Consider the following 12,332-nt stretch of genomic DNA (forward strand, 5'->3'; position numbering starts at 1 on the left):
ATCAGCAGAATAAATGGCGTTAGTAGTCTTAAACAGCTATGTGTTCTTAAGCCTTTGCAGACATCAGCAGGCGCATGGCTGATTGGTTTGAGTAGAGGCTAGGCTGTAGGACTTGAAGAGAATTTCTGCCAATTTCAATATGCTGTTCTATTGCTCACGCTACCCATGACTTGTCAGTACCCGGTGAGGCCACATTTTTCGGCTCAGCCCTTTCCGAGATCTGAGCTATTCTAATGGGGTCAGACTTTGTTTACATAAAAAAAATACATAGGTCTACTCCAAATCCCAAAAGGTATCGCTGTTTGCTAATTGTCTGCTGGTGTTGCATAACCTTTTGGATGTTATTGGGAATAAATCAAGAGACTTGAGGGCCCTTTTTCTCCTCAAACGATTGGTGGATAGGCACCTTGAGAAGAGATTTTGGCAGCAGCATCATTGCACCTTTTGGTCATTGTTGACTTTAGGGACTTTTAGGTTTTGCTTCACTCACAAAGTTGTCATAGTTGTGATTTTAATTCAAGTACACAACCACTCATCACCCAGTGCGGCTGACATCTTTTGCTGGGCCCAGGACAAAGTCATCTGAAAGGCCCCCCTATTCAATACATGCAATGTAATGAAAACTCAATTTTGGAGCCCCCTGTCTCCCTAGGCCCGGGACAACTGACCCTTTTGTCCCCCCCTGTCGGCTTCCCTGTTACCCTCCCCTAGCCTGATTATCATCGACTTTCAAATCTCTTCGTGACTTGGTCTGACCAAGAGCATAACAATTTACATTTCCCAAACGGCATGGTTGACCTGCCTCCCTTGGTTTGCTGCTGACTTCCTGACAAAGTAGGAGGAGTTCCCGATTTTTCAGGAGATCAGAAACGATATATACATTGCTCTTGGCCTGACTAGCAGCAGCGCCGAAGGTGTTGCGTCACTAGGAGGGCATGGCCTGGCTAACACCCCCCTTCAACTGGGTGCCCTGGACAGTTGCCTAGTTTGCTTGCCTCCTGCCTCCTGTCTCCTGCTTCAGCTTGAGAGACAGGCGGCACATGATGCACATGGTTGACCTCACCCGTATGGGGCCTGTTGTGATTTATTGACACACACAACCCCCCCCTCCTCCCCTCCTCCTCACATGGGCAAGACTGACTTCCAATAACTTTTCACTTGACGCTGCACGCCGTCAAGGTCAGCCTAGTGCATGGAGATACAGACTATGAAACAGGACTTTTATATTATGTCCTTGTTATTGCATGCAATACATATGTCAGTGAATAAGCAAAGAAGCAAGAATAAGCTAATTTATGGCAACTATTGTGCAGTAAAACTGTTTTATATTATTATTTCAGATCCTAATGCACTGCTAAATTTCTCAATGTTGTTGAATATTTATAGCACATCAAGGGTGTTTGCTGGAAGCATAAGCATGCATACAGATGTTTAAAAAAAAATAAAAAAATTCCAAACGGTCATAGTCCACAACATAGTACACAATGCTCTGTTGCGCTACAGTTTTATTTTTTTCCTTCTCGGCCTCTATCTTTCTAATCATCTTTGTTATACTTTGTCTTTTGTAATACCTGCACAGTATAACCACACAGTCATGTTTATCCCGTCTGCTTCCCCAAGAATGAACTTCTCCTCTCATCTGCTCACCATTCATCCGCCCCGTCACGGTTTGGCCAAGTTCTGAAAGGAGAGGAGAGGAGAGGAGAGGAGAGGAGAGGAGAGGAGAGGAGAGGAGAGGAGAAGGGTGCAACACAGGAGAGGGGAGGAGAGGAGAGGAGAGGAGAAGGGTGCAACACAGAGGAGAGGAGAGGAGAGGAGAGGAGAAGGGTGCAACACGATGAGAGGGCAAGGGTGCGACATACAGAAGGGAAAAGAGAGGAAGAGAGGTGAGGAGAGGAGAAGGGTGCAATGCAGAGAGGAGAAAAGAGGGGAAGAGAGGTGAGCGGTGGAAAGGAGAGACGAGGGGTGCAGCTCTGCTGCTGCTTTGTGGTTTGCAGAGTAACAACTTCGGGAATGTCCGCGATGCGTCAGCCATGTCAGGTGTCCTGGCTGGCCTGTGCTTAAAGGTACATTATGTAATATTTTTTATTAGTGTATGTCCAGAATTCATGCTGCCCATTAACAAATGTTACCTTTTTCATGAATACGTAGCACCACCACCAAATTCTAAGTATTCATTATGACTGGAAAATTGCACTTTTCATTCATGAGAAGGGGGATCTTCTCCATGGTTCGCCATTTTGAATTAACAGAAATAGACATTTTTAGCTGCAAAACTTACAGTGCTTTGGTTTTACTAGTAAATATTGGTTTATTATTTAGTAAGTATTCAGGAAAAGATCAAATTTGGTAATAGGCAGCACCATTTCAATGAGCAGCATACAGTTGCAGTACCCATTCTGGCCACCATTCTATACAGTGCACCTTTAGGGAAAGAAAAGCAAATCAATCTTGACATAATCAGGACATAATCATAGCCAGCAACACTAGCATATACAAAGTGCACAGGAAATATACAGAACAACAAGTGCAGAACCTAAGTAGAGTTAGTGTTTCTTTAAGTACATTAGCATTGTAAGAGTACACAGGAACCTGCCCCCCCACACACACACACACACATAACATGCCATATACTAAAAGAAATGTTAAAAGCTTTTTATTTGACTTTACTCTCCTTTTTTCAACTATCTTCTGAAGGCATGATCTCTTTTTGTGTCTGCATTCAGTATGCTATCATCCCGTCCAGTTACCTGGCCTTCAGTGAACTGCATTTCTGGGCAGTATTGCCGAAAATCAGGAACGTCACGGGTGCAAAACTGCATGCCAGGTGGTTGGCATCAGTTTTCCTATATGAATGAAAGGTGAGTGAGTCTCACATCAGTTCTCCATTGTCTTCCTTCAGTAAGGCAATGGTTAATTGTTTCACATATTTCAATACTACTGAGTTTTAGAGAACAAGATGGAATTTTAGAGGTAAAGAATTTTGGAGATTTACTGATGTGTTCGTTCAACAGCATCAAAATCATAGTTCCAAAAAACAAGTGTTTGCTGGGTACACTTCTGTTCAACTTCACAACTAAAGAATGAAGCCATTTAAAGAATATGATGGTCTGAGATGTCAGTCCTGGGCTCAACATGATCTAATCCCATACATGCGATACAATCAGCTGTGAATCACCATATGTGGTGATGACTCAATTTGTCATAATATCAACCCTAAATGCACGTTTTGCATTTAGCACAGGAGAAGCTTAATGAAATTTGACATAGAATAATAGAATAACCCATTAACGTAACCTTGGGTCCAAATAATCTAGGCCTAGGGCTGTGAGTGTGTGTAGCAATGGTCTTGGATCACTGTTATTAGTGAAATAAATAATAGTCCTGGATCACTGCGATCAGTGAAATGAAAAATGGTCCTGGAACGCTGTGAGTAGTAAAATGAATAACCGTCCAGGATCATTGTGAGAGCGCTAAAATGAAAAATGGTAAATGAACAATGTAAAATGAACAATGGTCCGGGATCACTGTGAGCAGTAGCATAAACAATGGTCCTGGATCTCCGTGAGTAACAAATAAACTCTGGTCCTGGATCGTTTTGAACAATAAATTAACACTGGTCCTGGATCGCTATGAGTGGTAAGATCAACAATGGTCCAGGATCACTGTGAATGCAAATAAACAATGGTCCTGGATCACTGTGAGCAGTGAAATGAAAAATGATCCTGGATCGCAGTGAGCGGTAATATAAATAATAGTCCTGGATCATTTTGAGAGTGGTAAAATGAATAATGATCCTGGATCACTGTGAGCAGTAACATAAACAATGGTCCTGTATCACTGTGAGCGGTAAAATGAACAATGATCCTGCATCGCTGTGAACAGTAAATAAACAATGGTCCTGGATCACTGTGATTGGCAAAATAAACTTTGGTCAATCTGTGCTAATATGCTGTGTAACAGTTATTACGGGACAAGACAGGCTTTCACACCGACAGGCTACCTAGCTAGCAGGCTCGCAAGCACTAACCCATAATTAGCTTCAGGAACAAACGCAAACACGTTGTATTTGGTCCTCATTGACCATGGCTTTCAGTCCACCTCTCGTGTAGGACTACAGACACGATCACGTTTCCATGTAGGGGTTTAAAATGTACTGTACACTATGCTGAGATTACTTTGTGGACACCCGTTTCAGTGAGCCTGAGGTGTCATTCTGCTGTGGGTTACGTGGTGAGCTGCCAGAGCTAAATGCTGCCACCTTGAAACAGTATCCACCCCGCCCACCCACGTGCGTGCCGCGGCCACCTTGAAACCGTTCGCAGCCTTGTTGATTGGTTGTATTCCGTGTACCAAACCAATCAGGTGCTGTGACGGGCGGGGCAATGCTCTCAGGAATGAACTCAAAGTAGGGAGAACAGAATAGAGGACGCTTTCAGAGCGAAACGGCTGCAAAATTGGTTGTGAAAGTTATACAAACTTATCGGTGGAAATTTATTGAAAGTATGGCCGATACGATATCCCAAAAATGCTAAGTATCGGCCCAATATATCGGTGCGGCCGATAATCGGTCGGGCCATATCCTGGATCACTGTGATTGTCGAAATAAACTGTTGGATCACTGTGAGCAGTGAAATGAAAAATGTTCCGGGATCGCTGTGAGCGGTAAAATAAATAATGGTCCTGGATCATTGTGAGAGCGGTAAAATTTATAATGATCCTGGATCACTGTGAGCAGTAACAAAAACAATGGTCCTGGATCACTGTGAGCTGTAAAATGAACAATGGTCCTGGATCACTGTGATCAGTAACACAAACAATGGCAGCAATTGAAGAGCTAAAATTGCATGGCTAAGCTCATATGCTCTGTCCTGGACTGGTAAAAATAAAAAAAAATGGTCTTGCATGAATGTCATGCATTCAAACAATTGACTTCAGGTGTGTATTTCCCCTAAGCCATAGTTGCTAACCATGCAAGCAACTATATTAGCTATTTGTTAGCTATGTTAGCTACCATAGTTGATAACTATGTTAGCCCATTGGAACTACTCAAGTTGCTAACTGGCTAACAAGTAAGCTTTCAAGAAACACACCCTAAGCATATTATTTATTTAAGGTATTTTTAACCCACCACAATTCATATTATACTGTAGCTAGTAGTGGTGTCAACAATGATCGATTCAGCGATGCAATCCAATGCGGGACATGGACGATCCAATTCAATGTGGCAAGTTCCAGAATTGATCCGGCAATTTTTTTAAGTTTCAATTACTTTCGTGGATATTTTGGGAGCAAATGAATGTTAAATTAAATAAAAGTACTTAAAAGCATTGCAAGACTGATACAGACTGATACAGAAAACAGCCAATAATTTGCTGCTCAGTATCTGACTACTTGTATTGCCTCATGTGCTTCATTCCCTCATTGCCTCCCTTATGTGAAGGTAATTACATTGTTTTTTAATGTTTTGATTAATCTTACCTTTGCTTAGAGAAAGTAAGTGTTTCTGAAGCAGTCATCAAAATGTGTGGAGCTCTGTCTGTCAGTGAGTAGTGAGTCCCCTCTAATGCAGGGTCCTGCAGGCTCAAAATGGGCCCGATGGTAAAAGGAGAGGGAAATTAGAATTTTTCATGCCTCAGGCCAATGACATCATCAATTAAAAATGATCCCTGATTGGTCACCTGTAACATTGATCCTGGACCAACAACTTTGATGTTGATCCTGGATCAGTAAATACTTGGTGATATCAGATCAATCAATCTAACACTGTGAGATATGGTTCTTGATTGTGATTGGCTGATAGCCATTATATATTGGGCATGAACACACACCACTCCAAACAAAGATTCAACACGTGTATCACTGATTCTTGAGAAAGTGGCTAAAACAGGTTGTAATCTTGAAAGAAAAAACCTAAGTGAATTACAAAATAATATGGTATATCCTCGTAGACAAAGGTCTTGGCTTTTCAGAAATGCACAAGGCCAATCTCCCCATTTTGAATTTTTTTCAGAAATCAGGTTTTTCTCCGATCATACCTTGTTTTTTGTCAACACCGTCAGACACAATTAAAAGCAATAAAAAGTGTATTGATTTGGTTGCATATATATCTGGAGTTTTTAAGTGATTGTGTGTGTTTTTTGGTTCACACATATGCCTTTAAATGTTGAAAATTCACTTTCATTCTATTTTAATACTGCTTCATGTGTTCTAATTTAAAAATATGTGCTGTCAGACAATGCTTACTTAATGCCTAAATAGATCAAACATTTTTTTGTAATTTCACAAATATTCGTGTAGGCTTTAATTTGCTATTACTTTGATGATTCAACAACTCCAAAGGAAAATCTTGTAAGGACATTCATTTAAAATGTCCAAAACTCCTTCTTACGGTGGTGACTTAAGAACTGATGGTGGTGACAGTAATCTGAAGGTGGTGAAAGTGACCTAATTATTACCTACATTTAGCAAAACAAATAGCCCTCTTAAGTCAATGACATATAGCATAAACATTTTATTTTTTGTGTGTGCACAGTATGTTTGTGCATGTGTTTTTTCTTCATTGTAGATACTCTAGGAAGTAGGCCTAGATTATTGAAAATGTGGCATAAACCGGTTTTAAGTTGTTCAAATCCAAAATATAGAGGTGTATTATCATAGATGAAGGTCTTGGTTGTGCAGTGAATGTATTGGCCAAGCTCCCCATGTTTTATATTTTTCATAAAATGGGCTCTTTCTTGGTTTTGTCACCAGCGTCAGACAGAATTAGAAGTAAAAAATATATATTTACTGTATTTAAGTGAATTACTTTTACAATTCAACATAATTGTAGATACTTATTGGAAGCATATTCTTAAAACTTGTCAAAAACATGTAAAACACATGCTTTTTTGTGAACTACATCAGATGTCATCACCGTCAGGTTTTGTGTATAAGTAGAGTATAAGTTTGGGTCACAATTATTACTAACATGTCTGGTAATGTTTCATTAACCAGCACAATTTAGTAAAATATGGAACAAGATGATGAGCGGAACAAAATCTGACGGTGGTGACATCTGACGGTGTGAGACAAAAAAACACTCTTTTACATATTATGCATTTTTTGCTCACATTAGCCACTTCGTTTTCGGTCTGTTTCTTAGGGGCTTCATGCCGCTTCTGAAAAAGTATATATAATTAACATTAATGTAACATAATACTATTAAAACCCCCAACGGTGTTGACAGTTTATGGTTGGGACAGTACCAGTGTCCAAACAAATTAACAAATTGAGGAGAAATTAGTAAACTTACAGGAGCTTCAGCGATGGTGAAGTATTCAGTATAGCTAAAGGTTTGAAAAGGGGTCCTAAGTAATGACAATGACCTTGTGCATACCTGATTTTATTGTCTTTTTAAAAAAAATCTGACGGTGGTGACTAATATGCTGGACACACTTTGAGCAATCAGAAAATAGTAGTAAATATTGCTTTACACGCACTATGTGCATATCTGCAGAACCACTTCAATATGGACTTTCACATCATGGTGATATTATTCAATAATATCAGTGATTTTTACATTTTAAGTCAATTGAAATGATGATGTCTGTCCTTGGGACAGCTGTTTTTACAGGGTGTGGGCAGGTTTATAGCCATGGAAAGTAATAAAATTACACTTAAATATTTCAAACGACTGTGCATTTGTGTAACAGACCCCTGGGTCTTTACCTGGATTGATTTTGTTCATGAAAATGTAGTTTATTTTCAACAGAATTGGCAGTTTATTGCTGAGACATGTTTTAGCCGCTTTCTCAAGAATCAGTGGTATACAGCTCCAGGCCACTTTATTAGAATAGCATGAAAAAGTTGATTTATTTCCATAATTCCATCAATAATGTTAAACTGTCATGGATTGTAGATGCATGGTCCAGTTGTTTAACTATTCCAATCATTCAATTTTTTCTTTTTACATATTTTGGCCTTCCAGCTCAAAAAACCCATGAATTGGGGAATTCGCATCATTAGAATATTGTAATAAAATCACAATTTTCTTCATCAAAATTCGTTTCACATCAGTGCACATCAAATCAGTTGAAATTTGGTACTTTCTACATAACATGCAATGTTCAATACTTGGTTAGGACTCTCTCTGTCTTAATAACGGCCATGATGCGTTTAACATTGAAGTCAATGGCAGAAACAGTGCATGGGAGTTATGGAAGCCCAGATATCCTTGATGTTTTGCTGTCAGCTGTTCTTGTTTGCTGACCTGGTGTCCCACACTTCACTCTTCAATATACCCTGTAGATTTCCATGCCACGTTTTGGCGCTAACTCACCAGTTTAATTCTAAATCACCAGAAATGAAACCCCATTGAAAATGAATGACACAAACAGTCTATTCTTGCCATCTACTCACACACAAGGCCATCCCAGTCAAAAATGTTCCCCGTCATTCAGTATCCCTCAATGGTGGACAAAGCCACCAGAATGTGTTACAAGACTAGGGTCATCTCTTTCAACCTTTAAGAAACTTGCTTCCTAGGCAGATGTCCGCCCTTCCTTTTCTTTCTTGGGGGGGTCTTATTCACTTTATCCATGACAGGACAGTGAAGGTGGCGACAGGAATCGAGTGGGGAGAGAAAGACTGGGAAAGGCCGGCAAAGGACCCGGGCCGGGAATCGAACCTAGGTCAGCCGCACGGCAGACGAGTGCCCCACCAGTTGGCCACGGCAGGGCCCTGCCCTTCCTTTTCATGGCAATAAGGAATTGCGTGCGCACAAAGTTTGATCTTGGAAAGACCCTCTGAGGAATCCCTGAGTATCAAAAAGGATGGAGTCCAAGGCACTCCTCAGTTCTTATCCAAAAGTATAAAAAGCCTTTTATTATAACATAGCTTTAAAAATATAAAAAGCAGGTGTCCGCCCAGTCTATGTTTTTAACTTTAAAATAGCCATGTTGTAAAAATGAAGGCTTTTTATACTTTTTGGAAGAGTGCCTTGGACTCCCTCTTTATTTTACATCTTTGTTTTCCCCCACACCAAAGAGCACCTTCAACATCTACAACGTCTGAGTTTTTCTACAAGCACTTTGGATTTTTTTCTGCATTTCATGATGCTTTGAGTATTCATCTTTTGTCATTCAAATCTTAAAGGACAAGTGCACTACTTTGAACATCAAGCCCATTCTCTAAGTGGTCTGCACTGTTTTAGAGTCCCCCTCACAGGTATTTGAATGCTTGCTGTTGTCACTGTTATTTGGCTAATTTGGATTTTGTCTCAATTGCCTTTACAATGGCCGTCTATGGGCATGTGCAAATATGTTATTCAAACCCCCCCTAAACATTTGTTTTCGAAAGTGTGTCTCACTAAGTGGTTAAGGGTGTTCAATGGCATTCCCCAACGAGTTTGAAGGCAAAACATGGCTTCTGTCAGTTTTTATTTGCCATTTTGTGAATGAAAGAAATTATTTATGTATGTATTATGTATTTACAAAATGTTACATAAAACATGACAGAAACAATGTTTCACTACAAAAATTGTTATGGAACATCATTGAATACCTCTGAACAATCGCTGAGTTGCATATTCTTGAAAACAAATGTTTAGGGTTTTAATAACAGATTTGGACATGCCCATAGACGGCCATTCTATAATCAGTTGAGACAAAATCCAAATTATCCAAATAACAGAGACAGTAGCAAATATCAAATAAACGGTGAGGGGGACTCAGAACTCAGAACATGGGCTTGATGTTCAAAATGGTGCACTTGTCCTTTAAGGTTTCACATCTCCCCCAATAGATTGGTATGGCATTAGACGTACAAAGTACTTGGTTGCAGTACCATATCGAAGATGAGCTCATCTGAACAACACATCATCATGTAAAGACTTGGATCTGCTTCAAACTCCTGAAATTGTTCAGAGTGTTTTTGTGTGTGTGCGTACAGGCGCGCACGCGTGTGTGTGTGTGTGTGTGTGTGTTTGAAGGTTTGTACACACACGTCCTCATCACTCAGGCCACCTGCACTTCTGTTGGCACTGCTTTCTTCTCATGGAGGCCAGGCAAGCAGGCAGGCAGGCAGGCCGGCTGTTTTCTCGATCAGCTGGGGCTGCTTGCTTATGTGACATGACCCCGACGGCATCAATCAGACCCGTATGTCATGTGTTGGGGGTCCGCACCAGCATGACTGTAAAGCCACGTTACAGCGCCGCTCCGTCATGAGCTCTTCGTGGCTCAGGGAGAGAGAGAGGTATTCACTACTGAAGCCTTACCCCCTCCTCATCCCATGACCCATATGGGAGGCATAGACAAGTCCATCAGCCTGGGCCCCACACATTCCCATGGATTCGGGGTAAATCATTGGCATTGGAGTTGAATTTGGCACGGCGTAATTATGTTTTTCTTTCTTCTGCTTAATTATGGTTTTCTTTTCTTTCTTCTTTTCTTCTTTCTTCCGCAAAACATTGTCTTTCAAGACCTCCAGCAAACTGAGACTTACGGCACTTCGACTTGCGTCGATGAGCACCTAGTTTGACCCCAGCTGCCTGGACGTCTTCTGTGTCCTTGCCCATGGCAGCATCTCCGTCAGCAGCACACGCCTTCTATGTGACCCTGTTCGTTTTCTGTGAATCTCACATCCCACCCGTGTTTGTGTCGCCTATTGATCACAGTGGCAAGACCCCGTGGTTGGCGTTAAGGTTGCAATGTAGGCCAGCCCCTTGTAGTGGAGCGCAGTGCACCTGGCTTTGGCCTATAAGCCGTGCCCTGAGGTGGCCAATCCACCTGCTAGTCCCCTTTCAGTGGGAGTCTCTCGGTGTGCAGCCAATCCTCCGAAGCCACTTTGTCAGCCGTGCTGATTGAGGGGCTGAGTGTGGCCAGTCCCGTCGCCCGTAGCATAGGCTACGAACGCTATTACTCTACCATGACCACAGGCTTTAGGCAGGTCGTAAAGATGCCACTCTCTGTCGTGGCTATCACTCACTCGCTGACGGAGCCCTTTGTGTTGTGTAATAAAACGCTCCTGGACCTGAGCTCCAGTGACAGCTGGAGAGATTACGTGATGTGATTTTCAAATTACACGCAATTCATCCATGTAATTCAGAGCGCAGGTATAGCAGAATGTGATCTGCTGCTGTGTTAACATTGTTAGCGGAAATGTGCGCACAGGCATCTTTCCTGTGTTGCCTTACTTCAACCTGTCCGAGATGAAGAACGGCGTCCGTGAACCATGAATCAATGGTTTGATATTAATAGGTTGCACAGTCAATTCATAGCAGTACGTAATGGACATGGAGCAATCACAGTTTTATTCTTTATCTGCTGCAGCTACATTGCTGGCACTGAAATGTGCACTCATAGGCAGCCCTTTCCTCATGATCTCTGCCAGAGAGAGAGAGAGAGAGAGAGAGGGAGAGAGAGAGAGAGAGAGAGAGAGAGAGAAGAAGACAGCAATGCCAGAACTAGTCTGCATAGGTTGGCTGTTTATGGTCCGCAGGCATTTTATTTTGTGGTTGTCGCCCACAGTGCAGGGTCGTGGCCTTTTTACGCTGTGCTGCTTTGACAATCCGACGCATTACAATGCTCTGAGACATGTCGTCGCAGTGTGTTGTAGCTGTGGTGCTCGAGCTCAACATCAGCCAATGAATGTTCCCAGCTGCCCTCAGCCCTGGGGTGGCGATGACACAGCGGGCCACACAGACAAAGTCACGGGCCGGCCAGGGGCATTCCATGCTGTTTGCCTAACCTTGAGAATGAGAATTTTTGGAGTGCATCGGGCGATTGTTGACTTAACAACATTGCTATAATGTTTTTCCATGTTTACACCGGTATCTGTTACAGTTGGAACTTGGAACTAGTTCTGGTTACTATAGGCTACCTCTGTCAAATAATTTTATTAGTTGAATACATTATTGTACAACATTTGTATTAATTGTATTTACTTATCTGCTGTCAGTCGTGTCTACACCCTGTTGAAAAGTCTTGTTTTAAGTTCTCCTCTCGTGCACCTTGACCACTCGAATTACCCTTTGGGATAATAAAGCTGACTAGAGCTATAAATTAATTTGAGACATAATTAAATACCACTCAATTCTTTTTTTCAGTGTTCGTCAGGCCCAGACAGACAGTCAATGGTAGCCACAGGGTATGGGAACTGTGTAGCCAACCGTCACTATTGATCCGACAGGCTGACTGCCAGTCTCCACACGCAATTCTCATCACTTACCTTGGATATCAAAGAAGAACACATCAGCTATGCCATTGAAATGCTTTGCTCAGGTCGTTCTGGGGAAGAAACAAGACTGACAGATTTACTGCAAATTTTGAGATTCTTAAGGTCTGCTTCACACA

Source organism: Engraulis encrasicolus, chromosome 1 (assembly GCF_034702125.1).
Source record: "Engraulis encrasicolus isolate BLACKSEA-1 chromosome 1, IST_EnEncr_1.0, whole genome shotgun sequence".
In the NCBI taxonomy this organism is placed as follows: Eukaryota; Metazoa; Chordata; class Actinopteri; order Clupeiformes; family Engraulidae; genus Engraulis; species Engraulis encrasicolus.